Source organism: Phragmites australis, chromosome 18 (genome assembly GCF_958298935.1).
Source record: "Phragmites australis chromosome 18, lpPhrAust1.1, whole genome shotgun sequence".
Lineage (NCBI taxonomy): Eukaryota > Viridiplantae > Streptophyta > Magnoliopsida > Poales > Poaceae > Phragmites > Phragmites australis.
The window spans coordinates 13276318-13295961 of NC_084938.1; the positions used below are offsets into that span (position 1 = coordinate 13276318).

Sequence of the window (19644 nt, forward strand, 5' to 3'; positions counted from 1 at the left end):
TCCGAAGATTCCGGCCTTGGGTTGGTGGTGAATCGATGAAGAACACCAAAAATCCTTGGCCAAACTTAGAAATCGCCGGAGGAAGTTCTTTGTGGAGAGAGGGGTTGAAAAAATGAATTTGTGGTAGAAAGAAAGCAACTGCTCAGGTAGGGGAAGGTTAAAAACTTGGGATGCCTGGAGACTTCGGTCTGGTCTGGAGACTCCGGTGATGACATATCCTGGATACTCCGGCCTAGCCTGGAGAGTCCGGGTTCTGTCAACTCGACAGAACTCAGCGTACTCAGAGACAACACCAGGTGCCGGATACTCCGGCCTGGTCCGGACATTCCGGTACTTGGAACTTTGACAGAATTGGAAGTTTGAGCTGAGATTCGATGGGAAGTTTCGGGAGATAGATTGTTGGACATATAAGATATTTTTGCCACTTGTGATCAGTCAACAAACATCATTACATAACTATGATCACAAGTAGCAAATTATGATCGTAAGATCAAAGAATCAAATATTTTTGAAAATAGCACACAAAATGCATTTTCGCATACTTCTAGCTATCAAAGCTATAAAACTACAACAATCAAATGTATGCAACAGTTCAAGCCACACTGCGAGAATCTAGGATATTTAACTCACTTCTCAACTCGTAAAACCTCTGCTCATCTAGTGGCTTTGTGAGGATATCGGCTAGTTATTTTTTAGTTCTCACATGGTGAATATCGATATCCCATTTGGTTGAGTGGTCTCAAGAAATGGTGCCTAATGTCTATGTGTTTGGTTCTTGATGCACAAAGGTAAAGTAAAGAACTAATCATGAAGCGATATACCTTTTGATCCACGCCCTTGCCATCTTCATTGAGATCGAGATGATCATTTGCTTGCATGGGTGTCTTGATGGGTTTGACATTCTCCGTATTAAATTTCTTGAGCATATCCTTGATATATTTGGTTTGACAAATGAAAGTCCCTTCTTTGAGTTGTTTGATTTGAAATCCAAGAAAGAACTTCAACTCTCCCATCATAGACATCTCAAACCTCTTTGTCATGATCCTACTAAATTCTTCACAAAAGAGTTGATTAGTGGAACCAAATATAATATCATCAACATATATTTGGCAAACAAATAAATCATTATCAATATTTTTAGTAAAGATAGTAGAATTAGCTTTGCCTATTTCAAAGCCTTTTTTAACAAGAAAATTCCTAAGATATTCATACCATGCTCTAGGTGCTTGCTTAAGCCCATAAAGCGCCTTATGGAGTTTATAGACACGAGAAGGATACTTAGGATCTTCAAATCCGGGTGGTTGCTCCACATATACCAATTCGGATATTGGTTCATTTAAGAAAGCACTCTTCACATCCATTTGATATAGTTTGAAATCATGGTGAGTAGCATAGGCTAATAATATACGCATTGATTCAAACCTAGCTACGGGAGCATAAGTCTCACCAAAATCCAAACCTTCTATTTGTGTGAAGTCTTGAGAAACCAACCTTGCTTTGTTTCTTGTCACGATCCCGTTCTCATCTTGTTTGTTGCGGAAGACCCATTTGGTGCCAATTACATTTTGATTTAGTCTTTCTACCAAGGACTAGACTTCATTGCTCTTGAAGTTATTCAACTCTTCTTGCATGGACATCATCCAATCCGGATCTCTAGGAGCATCTTCTACCTTCAAAGGTTCCAAAGAGGAAACAAATGAGTAATATTCACAAAAATTTGTAATTCTAGAACAAGTAGTTACTCCCTTTTGTATATCACCAAGTATGTTGTCTACTGGGTGATTTCTTTGGATACTTTGATGAACACGTGGGTGTGGCACCTGAGATTGGGGTTGAATGTTTTCCACTTCATCATCATCTAAGAATTTGTTGGATTCATCATGAGCTTGATCTTGGTCTTGAAGTTGATTCACCTTGATCTTGAATTGATGTTGATGGCTCCGCTAGAGTTGATGAAGATGGTTGAGTTTGATCATTTTGAGCCACTTGTTGCTCTTGGGGTTCTTGAGGCTTGATTTCATCAATTGCCATCTTCTTGATTACTTTGCTTGGAATTTCTTCATCACCTAAAATATTAGGATCAACTTGCTCCACTTGGGAGCCGTTAGATTCATCAAATGTCACATCCCGTGCAATTTCAACACAACCGGAGGTTTTGTTGAAAACACGATAGGCGTAGACATTTGATCCATAACTAAGCATAAAACCTTCATCTACTTTAGGAGCAAATTTAGAACTTTTTGCCTTCTTGTTAAGAATAAAACATTTGCTACCAAAGACTCTAAAGTAGGATACATTTGGTTTGTTACTGGTTAGGAGTTCGTAGGCGGTCTTCTTCAAGATCTTATGAAGATATAAACGGTTCATTGCATGACAAGAGGTGTTGATGGCCTTCACCCAAAATTGATCCGATATCTTGTATTCATCAAACATGGTTCTTGCCGACTCTACGAGAGTTCTATTCTTCCTGTCGACAACCCTATTTTGTTGAGGGGAGTAGGGTGCAGAGAACTCATACTTGATCCCTTCTTCATCAAGAAAATCTTCAACTTGAGTGTTCTTGAATTCACTTCCATTGTCGCTTCTCACTCTCTTGATCTTTACTTCAAATTCATTTTGAGCTCTTCTCAGAAATTTCTTGAATATGGCTTGAGTTTCACTCTTATCATGCAAAAAGAATACCCAAGTGAAACAAGAATAATCATCAACAATTACAAAGTCATATTTGTTACCGCCAATGCTTATGTAGTCGATTGGACCGAATAAATCCATGTGAAGAAGCTCCAATGGCCTTGTGGTTGTCATCACATTTTTGGCGGGGTGAGGTGCTCCAATTTGCTTCCCGGCTTGACATGCACTACAAATTCTATCTTTCTCAAAAGAGACATTTGTTAGTCCTAGGATGTGCTCTCCCTTTAGAAGTTTGGACAAATTTCTCATGCTAACATGAGCTAGTCGGCGATGCCATAGCCAACCCATGGTAGACTTCACAATCAAGCAAGTTTTAGGTCTCACTTCATCCATTGAAAAATCAACAAGATAAAGCTTACCCTTCAACCTATCGGTGAAAGCTATTGAGGAGTCCTCCCTTCTAGAGACGGTCACACCCTTATTAGTAAAAAGGCAATTGTAACCCATCTCGCATAATTGTGACACGAACAACAAATTGTAACTAAGAGATTTAACTAACAAAACATTTGTGATAGAATTATCATTGGAAATAGCAATTTTACCTAGACCAATTACCTCTCCTTTGCCATCATCTCCAGATGTGATATTCTCATGTGAACCACCATTTTCTTCAAATGAGGTAAACATGCTCTTCTCTCCGGTCATGTGATTTATGCAACCGCTATCGATCATGCAACTTGATCTACCGGAGGAATAAGGCTACAAAACAAGTTTATGCCTTTGTTTTAGGTACCCAAATTTGTTTGGGTCATTTAGCGTTAGTCACAAGCATCTTTGGTACCTACACATTCCTTTTCACAATTCTATCTTGTGTGTGGGGACCAACATATAGAGCAACTACTTTACTACGGTGGTTTCTCTTAAGCATATAAGAAGCATAAAAGCTAGATTGAGAAGCATAGCCCTTTGATTGCTTGACTTGTGTGATGGAATTATTTTGCTTGCCTCCCTTGACAAACTTGAGGCACTCCACTCCATTTATCATCACACGCCCATTTGGCTTGCTTGTGTATTGATCAAATCCAAGTCCTCTCTTTTGCTTGTTGTCTTTGGCTTGAATGGTCTTATATAGGACATCTTTGGATTTGTAGGTCTTGATGCACCCATACTTAACTAAAGCATTAAGTCTTTCATTCTCTTTTTGCAATGCTTGCAAAGATTCACCATTAGTAGCACAAGTATTTATATCAACATTAAAACAACGAGAGCAACCATTGCTAGTGGAAGCATTAGAGAGTAAGTTTTCATCATTAGAGTTGGGTGAGCTATTTTTGAGGGTATCAATATGCACTTCAAGAGTTTTATGATTTTCACTCAAGCATGACAATTTATCTTGAAGTGCAAAATTTCTACTCTCAAGACTAGCAATTAAGGAGTTGGCCAAATCAAGATCTTTGGACAATTTCTCTTCTTTCTCCTTCTCTTTAGTAAGGAGCCCCTCGAGTTCAAGGTTTCTCTCCTTTTCAAGGATGAGCAAGTCCTCTTATCTCTCAAGGGTTCCCTCAAGACTCTCTATTGTTTCCATTAACTCTTTTAGCTTAGACATGGCATTCTTATTTAAACCTTTAAGCAAAGACTTACAATCACCATCACTATCACTATCACTATCTAGGAGCATGGATTGTGATTTTACCTTGCGGCCTTTAGCCATAAAGCACTTGGGGGAGTCGTCGTCGCTTATTTTGCCAAATAATGATTTTGTTGGTGTAGACTTGCGAATGGCGATTGTGGCAACCCCTTCATCATTGGAGTCGGAGTCAGAATTGGAATCCCACTCCTCTCCAATGTGTGCTTGACCCGAGTACTTCTTCTCGTGGGTCTTTTACTTGTCTTTCTTGAATGGCTTGCTTTTCTTTTCTTCTTTGTCTTTGCCCTTCTTCTTGTTGGGGCAATCGGCAATGAAGTGGCCAACTTCGCCACACTCATAGCATGCCCTTTTGGATGTTCTTCTCTTGGGCATATCCCTCTTGTATTTGCCATAGCCACTCTTCTTCATGAATTTCTTGAACCTCTTTACAAAGAATGCCATTTCTTCATCTTCCGAGCTCTCATCTTCACTTGAGCTAGATTCTTGAACTTGTTTGCTCTTGCTTGCCTTGAATGCAATTTCCTTGTTCTTGGAGGTGGAGCTTTGCTTGGCATGACTCTTTACTTCATTTGCTTCCTCCTCCATGAGCTCATGTGCAATAATCCTCCCGAGCACATCACTCGGTGTGAGCCTCTTGTAATCTCTTCTTTCTCGGAGGAGTGTCACCAAGGTGGGATTTCTAGGTGCAAAAGCTCTAATCAATCTCTTCACCACCTTGTGATCATCAATATCTTCACTCCCAAGCCCTCTTAGCTTGTTCACAACAACCATCATCCTATCATACATAGCTTGAGGAGTCTCATCGTCTCCATGACAAACCTTCCCAACTTGCCTTCAAGCAATTCAATCTTGGACTCTCTCACACTTGTAGTGCCTTCATGAGCAACTTGGAGAGTGTCCCATATTTGCTTGTCCTCCTCAAGCCCATCAACCTTGTTAAATTCCTCAGGGCTCAAGGTACCAAGCAATACACTTGCGACTTGTGCATTGCGATGAAGATTTTGCTCTTGTTCAGGAGTGGCTCTTTGTATTCATCCGACAACTCAAAACCTGTGCAAACAATCTTCCAAACACCTGGATGAAGAGATATTAGATGCAATTTCATTTTGTGCCTCCAAACAGCGTAATGTGTACATCAAAATATAGTGCACGCCCGGAAGGCACGGAGATGTAAGAGTTAGAAGAATTTAAACGATCATAATTGAAAGGTATTTCATTTCCCTTACCATTACCACTACCTTCACCGTTCTTCGACGAATCATCTTTGGGAGACTTCGGGCTCCCGTCGTCTTTTGGACCTTTCGCCCCGGATGTCGACATCGAGACCTCCAAGCGGTGAAGCTTTGTAGGAGGATTGACTCTGCTACCAATTGAATGTACTTGATATTGCCTAGAGGGGGGGTGAATAGGTGTTTCTGAAATTTAAAACTCAGCACCGGATTAAGACAGAGTCTGGATACTCCGGTCAAGTCCGGATACTCCGGTGTCCGGAGTATCCGGTCATATCGAGATTATCTGGCCTATATAGGTGTGCAAAATTGAAATGAATCTAAGCAAGTCTACTTGAGTCTAAGTGTTACAACAGGCTCTAATAGATGTACGATGACCTTATCAACAACACCCTGCAGTAGAACACTCACAAACAATAGGAGTTGGGAAAATCCCCAAAAACAACAAGAATAAGTAAAACTTGCAAGAAAGTAAAGGAGACAAGGGATTTATCCCAAAGTTTGGCCACCTCACTAAGAAGTGCCTACGTCTCCGTTGAGGAGCTCACAAAGAGCCGGGTCTCTTTCAACCCTATCCTCTCCTAGCGACCACAAAGATCAAGGGTGTTCTTACTCAAGTCAACGGGTAATTACAAACTTTCCGTGGCACTCCACAATCCTTGGGTGCTCTATAGGCGATGCCTTGTCGTCTAGGAGCACGAGGCTCCAAGAGAAAAAGATCACAAATGAAAGCTTGACGACGAACTTAATGCTCAAATATTGGATTTTGGCTCACTAACTCAAATCTCTATTCCAAACCCTAACTCTCAAATCTTGCAATAATCTAAGCACTAGAGAGGTTTGGAGGGGCTTTTGAATGCTTCGGGAGGCTTTGTCAAGAAGTAGCTCAGCAGCAACAACAAAAACATTCAATGCAAAGAGGTGAGGGAGTATTTATAGCTTTCCCTCAAAAACTAGCTGTTACTGTTCTGGTTGACTTAACCCGGAGTATCCGGTGTACACCGGAGACTCCGGGTGGCACTTTAATACCGAGCCCAGAACAGTGTCAGAACCAGCTGTTACAGTTCTGTTGAACTGACTCGGAGTATTCGGTGTACACCGGAGACTCCGGGTGGCACTTAAATGCCACACAGAAAATAGTCCCGGAGACTTGCCGGAGTCTCCGGCCTCTCCAGATACCGGAATATCCGGTGTACCCCGGAAACTCCGACACTTTAAAAATAAATCGAAACCGAGACTCTCTGGCAGAGTCTCACTCGAAGACTCTGGCCAAAACACCAGATACCGGAGTGTCGAGTGTATACTGGAGACTCCAGACTCAGAACAACTTAGCCTATTTCCCGGTGTCCATGGGTGAATGTGTCTCTGAACTTTTGTTTCTAAGAGGTCACTTTGAGCACTGAGACACCATCAAAACTATCAATTGCATCCCTCTTAATAGTACGGCTTTCCTAAACTTAATTTCAAAAATAAAATAAAATAAAATAAAATCCTATTGAGTACTACAAATCGCTTCTCTTTTCTTTTTGAGGGACGCCAACGTCGTATAACTTCACCAATAGAACTAAAACCTGTTCATAGCTTCAATAAACTCATTAGTCCCTTAATCATTTTGTCATCAATTAGCCAAAACCCACTTAGGGGGCCTAGATGCACTTTCAGGATCGTCTAGCGAAACGTGGGCTGCCGCATCCGGCGCGATGTCCCTTGTGCGACCAGGAGGATGAAACAGTGCAACACCTCCTTGTACCTTGCGTGTTTGCCCGAGAGGTGTGGTTCACAACTTTGTCGATCGTTGGCCTCCAGGGCTTTACCCCGCAGCCGGAAGACGAGCTGCTCAAAGACTGGTGGTGCCGAATGCAACGTTGATTGCCTAAGCCTATGTGGAAAGGTTTCAACTCGCTCGTCATCTTGGTGGTTTGGCAACTGTGGAAACACCGAAATTCTTGTGTGTTCGATGGCGCACCCCCAGATGTCCAGTTGGTGCTGTGGAGCATCAAGGTTGATGCCATGCTCTAGTGCATGACAAGAGCTAAAGGTCTGCACGTGGTCTAGCCATTGTCGGTTTGACGTGTTTCTTTCGCCTGGTCGTCTTTTGGTTTTGTCCATGGCGCGTCTGTACGTCTAAAGTCTTTGTCGGTGTGCATTTGCGTGTGTGGCTATGGGTGGTTTTGCGTGTAAATGTTCCTTTCTTTCATTCTATAATACAATGACGCGCAGTTCTCCTGCATGTTAGAGAAAAAAAAAGAAAAGATATTGAAGATATTTGTTTACATCTTGGCTTGAACGGACTGAAAGCTCTTGCAATGACTACAAATGGAATCGTTCTTTCTAAGAAGCTCCCAAAGTTGAAAGAATGTGGACTCAATGCTTTAAATATAAGTTTAGATACACTGGTACCTGCAAAGTTTGAGTTCATGACAAGGCGTAAAGGGCACTCTAAGGTCATGGAATCAATAGATGCCACCGTAGAACTTGGATGTAACCCAGTGATGGTATTCAGATTTTTGCATACTACAATATGTGCAGGCTTTTCCAGTCGATTTTTTCTTCTATAATGGAAACATATTCTTCATAATAAACATATAGTATTTAGTTTTGCTGATCTATTTTTCTTTACCTTTTTCTGTACCCAGGTCAATTGTGTCATCATGCGTGGTATGAAATCTGCAATTTTGTTAAATTGACGAGACACAAGCCCATCAATGTTAGATTTATTGAGTTTATGCCATTTGATGGTAATGTTTGGAATGTGAAGAAGCTAGTTCCTTATGCAGAGATGTTGGACAAAGTGGTAAGGTCTTAAAAGTGCACTATTATATTCTTCCTCCAGCATCTAGCTATGGCATTATGTACTGATTTTTTTCTTTATATATTTTATTATGTAAGCTCCTAGTAACTTCTTATTTCATTGGCACCCATTTGAATCAGCAGCAAAGTTTTAAAGGTGTAGAGAGACTTCAAGACCACCATACAGGCACTGCAAAGAATTTATTACATCAATGACGGAGCATTTTTGTTCTGGTTGCAATAGATTGCGATTATTAGCTGATGGAAACTCCAAGGTGTGCTTATTTGGCCCCTCAGAGGTATGCTGAACTCCTTGGTTAGCTAAGGCTTTGATTTGTGATTCTGTTTTCTTTGTCAGCATGGATTTTTCTTAAATATTCTACTCAAGAAATTTGCTAATGCATTACTCTTTCTGGATTTGACAATATACAAGTACCAGAAAACAGATCCAACGAACCTTAGGAGTTTGCTATGTCAAATAGTTCATGATCATGTTACTTTTCATGGAACAGTAGTTGTTACAGTGTCGCGCCCCAAATTTAGTAATATGGCCACCTGATTTCAGTCAGTTGTTGCGATGGTAATTTGCCTTCCCTGATGTTTCTGGGCCTTATGTAATTTGGAAAATGAACTATTGAATCAAAAGTGAAAGTTACCTTTTCAACTTCACATTCCATCAAAATTAATTTTGTACTCGCTGATATTGTGAATGTTGGTTCAGAAATTAGAATTGATACAACTTATTGGGTGTTAAAGTTTCATGCTGGCTATGCATTTTTAAGCAATGATAACTTTCCCTTTCCTGCAACTGTTTGATCTACCTAGCTACAATTGAGATATTTTCTTGGAGAATTAGTTTCAAAACTTTTCTTATATTGAAGTAATTCCAAATATGATGACTTCATTTCTAGACAAATATAATTCGATTTGAATTTATTAAAGTGAGACAATGGATCTACCTGATTTGTTACTTATTCCTTCTTTCTCTCAAAATTGGCTTTTCTGGAGAGAAAACAGAAGTTTCTTAGGTAGCACGTTTAAGGATTGTGTTCCCTTAGATTAGTGAAGTCAATTTGTCAATTTTAAATTTTAAGTTAAATCTCCCGCTCCAGTTTGTTTCCTTTTTATTGACTATATTGGACAAGATTGGATAAAGGAGAAATGGATGTTGTTTCTTACCGTATAAAAACAGTTGAGTACATGTGTCCTGATTTATACAGGTGAGTTTGAGAGAACCCATCCGTGCTGGTATTTATGACGTTGGACTAAAGGAGATAACTGGTGCTGCGGTATGTAGACAAACTTATTAGGTTACTATCTTTATATGAAAGAATGACATGCTTTGCTTTTCTTTTTCAAAATTTGAAATTATCTTGCCTATTTCTGGTTGCTTGTTTTCGAGTGTAACTTTGTATTGTTTCCTTTTCACTTACTTATCAACCTTTTTGAAAGCTACAAGATTATCTTATGTTGAAAGTGTTCTTTTTCAGGAACTTTTTGTAGCTTTCCAAGGATATTCCTTGCAAGTTTGGAGCTCAATGTTACTATGTTTGCGTACTAACGAAATATATGTGGGATTTAATGTTCTGAGTCCTGACCTCCCTGTGTTCAAGTTGGAAGAAAGCTAAACATGCTGGGACAAGGTGGGCTTGGGTTCCCTAGGTGTGGTTGGCGTTGCGAGGGCGACGGCGGAGGCGCTGGTGGGGCCTGCACACCCCAGAGACCTGCATCTCCTTGGAACCCTATTTCGCCTGAGGGGTCCAAGGAGGACGCTGGGTGGATAGACTTTCCGAAGATGTTGGCTCGCTCGGGGTATCACAGGTATTGCCGAAGGGGATACTTTGGGACCAAGCTCAGGCGGGAAGACTCCTGGGTTGGACCGCCCAGAACCACTGGAAGGCGGCCTACTTGGCTGTGGCTTCGGCTGCGTCTTCTCCTGAGGCGGCGAGGTCTTCGTCGTGCAGAGGCTGGAAGGCCTCCGCGCCGTATGGAGTTCCTGTACCGACCCAAGGTTCAGGGTTGGCCAAGATCGGAGGAACGTCGTCCCACACGACAGCAGGATTGGAGCATGCATACGGTGCGCATGGCTGAGACAGCCATGCATATGGTTGCATGCTTGCAACGGTGGGTATGGTGGTTTCCTAGTGGATTCCTACCTCTCTTAGCATTTCTTTGTTCGAGTCCCAACGGACGGCGCACTGTTGGAGCAAGAGTTCGTCTGCCCCAGCAAGTACGGTGAGAGTTTCTTCTAAGAAGGAGACTCAAGCTTGGAGACGAAGTTTAAGAGGAAGGAACAACAGCGTGACTTGGTGTTTTTCACTTCTGTGTCCTTCTTCCATCTAGCCTCGTCCCCTTAGCCCAGGCGACCATGGCCCCCTATTTATTGAACCGTGCGTAGCTTGGCGTACAAGTTAATGTACAAATATCAGGTATCTGATCAAATTACTGGGCTTTATCCCGGATAACTACTTTTTACCCTACCTAGGAGATAAATATCTACCGTGGTAACTATCGTGGTGCTTGTCCCTGAGTACGATGAGCCGATCGCCAATTGCGGCCCAATGCCGCACTACCAGGGGTGTCAGGATAGTTTCCATTACGCCAGGGTGTCAGAGCGGTGTCCACCAGCCTAGGTATTTAATGCCGGTCACTTCCTTGCAGGCAAAGCATGACCGATGCTCCCCTTCTGGCAGATCTTTCCTAAGGCATGCTGACTCACCCTGTAGCCTCCGGGAAGCCAGCCCGAGCAACTGGAGACGGGGGCCTCGGGAGGCATGGCTCCAGGAGGTGAAGGCTTCAGGAGGCAGGACTCCGGAAGGCCGGGGCTTCGGGAGGCCGAGGCTTCGGCGGACCAAGGCTTTGGGAGGCCGAGGTCTCGGGGGGCCAGGCTTCGGGAGGCAGGGCTTTAGGAGGCTGAGCCTTCGGGAGGCCAGGCTGGTTAAGCCAAGGGAAGGCTTCAAAGGTACGAAGAGGTGGCACGAAGGAGCCCGATGACTTCGGAGGTCGAGCCTTTAGCTGAGGGTCCAGAGATTAAGGCTCTGGAGGGACCTATATAGTAATCTTCAACCATTATTCTTAGGCTGGTTTATTTTCTTCCAACAATACCTATAACATGTATGACATCTATCAAGGTTCTAACAATGCCATCATTCATCTTTTTCATGATTGATCAAATTCGAACAATTGGACGTGGGTTGTCATCACCCATCCTAACAGAAGCAACATATTGAACAAAATTATAAGTGGTGAACCAACCTCTATGGATACATATGTAAAAAGATGCAACATAATCAATAATCCATTCATCAACTTTTACCTCCTTGGCTATGAGGAACCGTCCAAACTGTATTCTAATTAATTATTAGGAGGATCATTATTCATACATAACCTCAGTGATTAATCAGAATACTATCCCGGTAGTCCCAGCACGTGTTTTGTGCCCAAGATCGAACACATGCCTTTCCAATATATATATCACAACAAAGCTTAAGAAAGAGCAAATAATTAAACATTATATTACAAGTTCTTAAGCATGATCATTTACAACAGTTTGCAACAAAAGAGAAACTACGCAGCGGAATATTAAAACCTTAACAACAACAAAAGGAGAGTGGAGCCATATTCCCTTAGGCTCCACCCCAAAAGCCACACCTCACCAGAGTAGGACGCACTACTCTTGCCCACCACCTGCATCGGCGGGCACAAAGTAGCCAAACACTGCCTCTTCCTCACTAGCAAAATCTGAAAGAGCAGCGTGAGTATGAATGTACTGGCAATACTTAATCCATATAGAGCGTATATATATAGCTCGACTCTAAGGATTATGCATTGAGCTGATAGAAAGAGTAGGTCACAAGGTTAAGTAAAACATATGTGGTAAACAACCTAGACACATATGTGTGAGAAACTATACTTAACCAACATACTAGTGTACCCTGCAATACCCAACAACAACAATGTATATCCAAAACAATTACCAACATAACTGTAAATAGAACCAAATCCAACTCACCCCAACATACCATGCCACAATCCACAGCTCATAACTTTACGACCGATGCAGATGAACAGAAGCATGCTCATAGTCGAGAGCATGACAATTTGAATTGTACTTACACCGTGCAAGGGGGTATAACTTTACCCACATGACATGGGGACCATTTGGCTTGTGCTACTCGCTAAAGTACACACAAGGGGTACTCATGACAACCTTTCTCATACTCGGAACTACCACTTGCATGTGCCCCTATGGCACCGGGGTTATCGTGAGCAAGTCTCGGCCATGCTCCGGCTCCCTGACACTTCGCTTCTCCTCATTCTTTTTCTCTTACGCGTCATAGGGCCGCAAGTCAAGTGTTAGCACGGTGTATGATAATTGGCTTACCTTACCATTAGATCAGCATGTGGTTAGTACAAAAAGTGCTAGAACCAACAACATCGACGATCGATGATTAAACAATGCAAAGCTGCCTACGGTGTCTGGGTTCCTCCCTTGAATTGCCCCGAAGACTCCTCCTGAGCAGAAAACACCCCTAACACCGCCCATATCTCGCCTCATCCTCACACCTCATACACCTCATCGACATCATTATCATAGTACTTGTGAATGATAAAGTAAGCCCTAGGCTCGCGAACAACGGCGGTACCGTTGCTCGACTTCTACCGATGACCTATGCATTGCTAAGCATTTCGAACGACTCTTAGACATCGACCATGTTACCCAGGCTACAAGGATATGGAGATACAACATCTCAAGCTAGAGGATATGCAATTCAACATAGGTTCTACCCATATACATGCAAACATACATAAGCATAATTCATCAATTGAGACACCATTCAATTCGAACAAAGGGTGCAATGTACTTAGATGCTTGCCTTGCTGCTCCAAGGTTTGTCTAACGCTACCTACACAGAATTCGCAGAAGTGGTGCGCCTCGGTGTCACCCTCGATCACTCCCACGTCACATTCCGGTTCTTCGTTCACTAAAAGAACGCATGCAATGATGAGAATGAACGCTGTGCTGAGAATGATGCTTCATAGTGTATGACAATTGTGGAGATTCAATGCATCATGGCATGAGACTATAACACCAAACGTTTCCTTAATTTAGTTTACTGTTAAACATGTAATAAGTTATGGATTAACTTAAGCTTAAATAGAGCTCAAATCAAAATTAGAAAGTTAACTATGTTTAACATGAGTGTGAGCATTTTTAATGAACAAGGCATAATAAAATAAGATTAACAAAATTAATTTAATCAATTTTGGAGTTACCAATAATTAATTATGAATTAATGAAGCTCTAACACATCTTCAGCGCACATTTTAGGACTCCTAGCATTTTTAACATATAGAGCATGATCATACGAACCTAACAAAATTTGTTTCACTATTTTTGGAGCTATATCTAATTTTCTATGCATTTACTAGTTTTTGCCGATTCAACAATGCACAATTTAATATATTACTCCTTTTTCTACAACAGTCAGTTTATTAAATGGCCCTAACTCTTTTTACACCAGCAGCCTTCTACCCCAAGCCATGGCTGGTGGGGCTAGCTCATTTGACCTAGGGTCAAAACAGCCAAAGGCCCAGCACATAGTGCTTCGGCTTGGCTGGCCGGCTCAGCCAGCTTTGCCGGCGATGAATGACGTGACGGCGCGGACCGGGAAGAGCAGCAAGGCCCTCAGCGCAAGCATGTAGTTCCGTCAAAGGCACACACGAGTGACGGCAATGACCGAAAGGCAGCCAACAACGGCACACCGAGGCTGTCGGAGGGTTAACTTCTGTCGCAGGGATCCTGAGGGACCCCTTTTTAGAGATTCGGCCGGGGGGATGATCCTGAATATGTTCGCCGGAGAAATAAATGGGTATGAAAATGATGGCCGGTGGGGGAGGAATGATCTAATGCGGAACGGGGTAAATGCGCTGGTGTTTAGACAGGTTCGGACCGCACGGAGGCGTAACACCCTACTCCTGTATGGATACTATAAATGCCTTGAGAATGTCCCTCAAGGATGTTGCTGGTTAAAAAAAATGTCTGTCTATCTTAGAGCCTGAGGCTCCTTGTTCTTCGGTCTGCGCTTCTCTTCGTTACCTTGAAAACTTCTTCAGCCAAAGACTCCTTTTTCCCGAGAACCCTCTTCTTTTTCGTTCTCTCCTTCTCCTTTTTGTCTGTGCTGCCGGCGGCTTTAAATACCCGCCGGCAGTAGCCTGCCCCGAACGGGAGGGGGGGCACAAGTTCCAAGAAACCATAAATGCAAAGGGCGTCATCATCACCTCTGGGCGAAGTGACCAGGGGTGGAAAATACGTCCCACGCCCGGTCATCCGTCACCATAAATGCACTGGCAACAGGCGTCGTGGAGAGGGCCCACCAGGCAGCCGCGGAGCGGCCCGGCGTGCCCTCCTTGTCTTGTTCCCCTGCCACAGCAGCGCAGTAGATGGAATGCCTCAGTCCTTACGACGTTATCCCGAGACGGGCCGGATGGCACGGGATGGGACCCGTGCATTCAATGACCTCACGCCCTTCCGCCAGAATGTGGCAGGAACTGACACTGAGCGTGGCGGGAGCAGTTGGAGGTGACAGGCCACGCACGCTCTTTAAATGCGGCCTTGGGCCTTTGACTGGCTGACACCTCATCAGTGGGCCCCTCGGGGGCCACTGTCAGGGGGCTCTCTGGGTCGTCGGGGAATCGAGTGCTCGGGGGTCACTGTTCACCTCCCCGAGCACTCTCTCTCGAGAATGCCCTTTCTTATCCTTGGGGAACCGAGTGCTCGGGGGTACTCTTCACCTCCCCGAGCACTCTCTCCCAGGCACGCGTACATTATCCTCGGGGAACCGAGTGCTCGGGGGTATTCTTCACCTCCCCGAGCACTCTCTCCCGGGCACGCTTGTACGGATCCTCGGGGGATTGAATGCTCGGGGGCTGCCGCGCGCAGCCCCGAGCACTCTCTCCCAGAACTTCTTTCAATGGGTCCTCGGGATACTTGGGCGCCCAGGGGGGCGCCGCTCACGGCCTCGGGCACGTTTCTTCCGGTACTTAGCTTTCCTTACCGTCGAGGGACTCGGGTGCTCGGGGGCCACCGTATACCTTCCCGAGCACTTTCTTCCCGGACTTAGACTCCGTAGATCATCGGGGAACTCGGGTACTCGGGGACCACTGACTGTGGCCCCGAGCGCCCTCTCTCGGGACTTAATCTTTTTTACCTTGCGGAGGAGACTCCGCGGGATAGCGTCGTGTGGCAGATTGCTAGCCTGGCCTCGGGATTCGGGGACCCCCGGTTCCTGATTCATCGACAGGAGCCCCGGGCCCATCGGCAGGCGATGGCCCAGAGACTGCGGATGGGTCCTTCGTCATCAACGAGGCCGAAGCCAGTACTGACGCCATGCGGTGAGCTTTTAGATGGTGGTCCTTCCGGTCCGGGCCTCTGGTACGGCCCAACAGGGAGCCGAACGGACGAACGTCTAACCGACTCCTGAGGCGTGTGATAACGGGACGGGCGGCGCGTGATAACGAGGCAAGCGGCACGCGTGGCAACCGCGCAAATCGAGGAAAATACGCCTGGCAACTGCTGACACCGCACGGCCTGAGCGAGATTCGTCTGGCGGTTGCACTGGCCGAGGAAACCGTCCCGCCGAGCGCGCCGCGGCAGGCGACGTTTGAATTTCCCTAGGGTATAAAAGGAGGAGGGGAGCGAACCGCCCCCCTCTTTACGCCATCTTGTGATCAAGCTCTTGCCTTCCTTGCTTTCCTGAGCCCTAGACTTTCCTTAGGCGATCAGAGCACCCCTCTTCCCCCACCGTCCAAATCGTCCCCCACCCTGATGGGATGTCGAGAGTAGGAGGAAGCCGCCGCGACAGGACTCCCGACGGCGTACTGCCGGAGTCCCAGCTGGTGAACGAGGAGGTGGCGGAGAGGGTGCGGAAGCTGATTGTGCCCGAGGGCCAGCGGGGGGCTTCGGTGGTGACACCGGCTGGGGCGCATTGTTCTTTTTACTTCCTTCATGGCGGCCGGGCTGGTGCCGCCATTCTTGACGTTCTTTCTCCAGATCCTGGATACGTTCGGGATCCAGTTGGTGCATCTCAGCCCCAACTCCGTCGTCATCCTGGCAGTCTTCGCCCACCTCTACGACATGTTCATGGGGGTGCCGCCGTCGGTGATGCTCTTCCGGCACTTCTTTGTGCTGCGGTCGGCCGGGAAGAAGAGGGGCCTCTCGACCGCGGACGTCGCCGGCTGCTGCAACTTCCGGCTGCGTGACGGCCTGGGGGAGCAATACATTCCCCAGGTGCTGCGGAGCAAGTGGGAGGACTGGCGGCGCGACTGGTTCTACGTCGACGTCAGCCCCCATGACTGTCTGACCCTACCGGAGATGGCGGCGGAACCCCAGATGGCCACCTGGGAGGTGCCGCCGTAGGCGGACGCGCGGATGGCGCCAGTCCTGGAGCGCATCGACTTCCTGCGCTAGGCCAGGCTTACATCTGTGATGGTGGTGGCGGACTACCTACGCCACCGCCTGGCGCCTCTGCGGGAACGGGCCCGGCCCTGCTGGTTTTACACCGGCCCCCAGGACATCACCCGGACCCAGATCGACGTAGAGTGAGACCTGGGCAGGCCGTCGCTGAGGGGCTTGCTCCGGGTGGTGATCGGGGTGGACGACCTGAGCCGGGCGGAGCTCCCGTGGAAGGAGCTAGCGCTCTGCGCCAACCCTGACCGGGCGGCGCTGCAGGCGAAGCTGCCGGAGTTCGACGCCCAGGGGCTGGTCGACAGGCCAGGGCGCCGAAACCCCGGGACTATCCAGATTCCCGGGGTGGACGAGGCGGCCGGCGAGGAGGTCGCAAGCGATCCGGCGCAGACCGGTGGCCCGGGCACCGCAGGCGGCGAGCTGCAGGCCAGGGGTGGGGCTGCTGCAGGCAGTAGCCGCCAGGCCGGAGAAGGAGGCGCCGCCGACAGCGGGGCGGCAATAGCGCTGGGGGACAGAGGGAAGCGCCCCCGGACTTTCGTTCCTACACCGGCGTCCCTGCCGTCGCCATCGCCTGGCAAGGAGGGAGGCCGGGGCAATCAGTCGTCCAGCGGGGGGCCGTCGGCGGGGGCGACATTTGCAGTTTTGGAACCAGACTTTGATCTGCTTGGGCCTGGTCTAGAGCCCGGAGATCGCACGGCGGCCCCGCAGAGCCCCCCGCGGAAGAGGAGGAGGGAGGACTCCGGGCCAACACCATCGGGCCCGGGGTACAGGATACCGGCATCGAGGTGGCAATACCGAAGACCCACATGTGCGTAAGTTTCCCCCCTTTTTTCCGGAGCATACCTTGCCCGGAGCGACTTTGGAGACTAACCTTCGTTCTTCTTTTGCAGGCCGCCTACGGGCGCCGCTGGAGACCAAGGACGGTCGGAGGCGCCAAGGTCGGCTCCAGCCCCCGAGCCGAGCGTGCCTGAGCCAAGCGCGCCGGTGGAGCCAGAGCCGCTGAGCGCGCCGGCCGAGACGGAACCACAGGCGCCGCCCAGCCCCTAGCGGGTGGCAGCGGCCATGTCCGAGCAACCGGCGCCGGCTGAATCCGCCCCGAGCGCGTCGAGCGTGGGGCGATCGACCTCGTCATGTGCGGTGCCTGCATGGCATTTTTCGGGGGTCCCGACCCCTCGGAGGAGGCTCGCAGGGGACCCAGTGCCCAGCCGTCGCCCAGCCGGCCCGCCGACCCCTTCCCAGTCGTGCTGGGAAGCGCCCGGGAAGTGATCGGGCGGCTGGAGGCGGCCGTGGCGGGAGAGATGACGCAGATTGAGGCGGACCGCGCCGCCCTTGCCGCAGAGAGGGAGCCTTGTCGTCGGCTGGCGCCTTTTTGAGGCCCGCGTCGCCGCGGCGCGCCCCGCCAACCAGAGCGAGTGGCGCGCTCTGGAGGAGGAGCGGAAGGCCCTAGAGGGCACTCGCACGGAGGCCACGCGGGAACGCGAAGAAGCCGCCCGCCTGGCCGAGGCATCGCAGCAGCAGGCTGCCGAGGCACTCGCCAGGGACAGGCAGGCGCAGGCGCGGGAGGAGGCGGTCCTGGACCGCGAGAGGACGGCGGAGGCCTCCCAGGCTGAATTGGCCCGCCAGAAAGGCGAGGCTGACCAGATCCGCGCCGAACTCAAGCATCGGGAGGAGGATGTCGCGATCAGGGAGACCGACGTCAGCATCACAACGGTAGATCTGGAAGCCCGGGAGGAACTGTTGATCCTCCGGGAGACGGAGGCTGCTGAGGCGGTGCTGGCCTCAGCTGCTCGGGAGGAGCGGGCCGCCAAGTGGGAGTCCGAGCTGACCACCCGCGAGCAGGCCCTCTCCGCCCTCGCGGAGCGGGTGAAGCAAGCTGAAGCCCAGGCGTCCGGCGCGGCCGGGGGACAGGGCCTCGAGGAGCAGCTGCAGAGCGTGACGGAGGAGCTCGAGGCCGCCAAGACTGAACGGGCCAGCGTGAAGTGGATGATGGAAGACATCCTTCGGCAAACGCAGAGGTCCGTGAGGGTGGCTGGGCTCAGACGAGTCCATGTGGAGGCGAAGGGGATGGGCCTAGGCCAGGTTGCCCTTGGCTTTCAGAGAATTAGCCAGCGCCTCGAGGCACTTCCCTAGGCCGTCCAGGAGCTAGCTGCCCGGGAAGGGCAAGGCTTGGCCCAGGCAGTGGCCGAGCATGTCCTGGCCTGGTACCGAAGCCGGGACCCGAACTTCTCGCTGGAACTAGCTCGGGAAGTGGTGGTCGAAGCCGAGGAGGAGGCCGCCCGGGAGGCAGTTCGGGGCGCCACCGCCGAGGTGGCGGCCTGCTTTACGCAAGAGGCGCCGCCGACTCCAGACCCGAGGAGTAGCGCCGAGGGCTCCGACTTAGAGTAGGCTTTTGTAGTTTTTCTTTTTCTTTGTCTTGATGTAAATATGGGAGTGATCCCTCAGAATAGCTATCCTTTTTTGTGAATAAAATGGAAGCCTTTCTTTGGGGTCGCAACTCCAGTATTCTTCTGAGTACTTGATGAAGTTTCTGTTCTTTTCACTTGATGCCCCGAGGAGTACTCAGTCAGAGCGGGCCTAACCTTTCCCTCCCTGAGAACGAAGTCGCCCCGACCACTCGTTGCCCGAGCAGTGAGGCCTTCTTGGCGCGTTCAGCCCCCGAGCCCTCGTGAGTCCGCAACGGCTAAGTCAAAAGACAAAGGCACGACCTTCCTTGCTCGGGAGATAGATCGATCCAGCACGGAGCACGCCATGACCAGTGAACACTTTCCCACTCTGCGACCACTCAGCAAGTAGACTGGAGACACGTGCGGGCGGGAATGCGACCAAGAGTCCCCACGGTTTGGTGGTGCCCGGGCTTAGGACGGACCGGACCGAGCACC

The 19644-nt window shown here is 48.3% G+C and overlaps 1 pseudogene; it reads left to right on the forward strand.

Moving 5' to 3' along the window:
• The window catches only part of LOC133898548 (GTP 3',8-cyclase, mitochondrial-like), a 118056-nt pseudogene that overhangs the window by 7828 nt on the left and 90584 nt on the right, over positions 1-19644 (forward strand).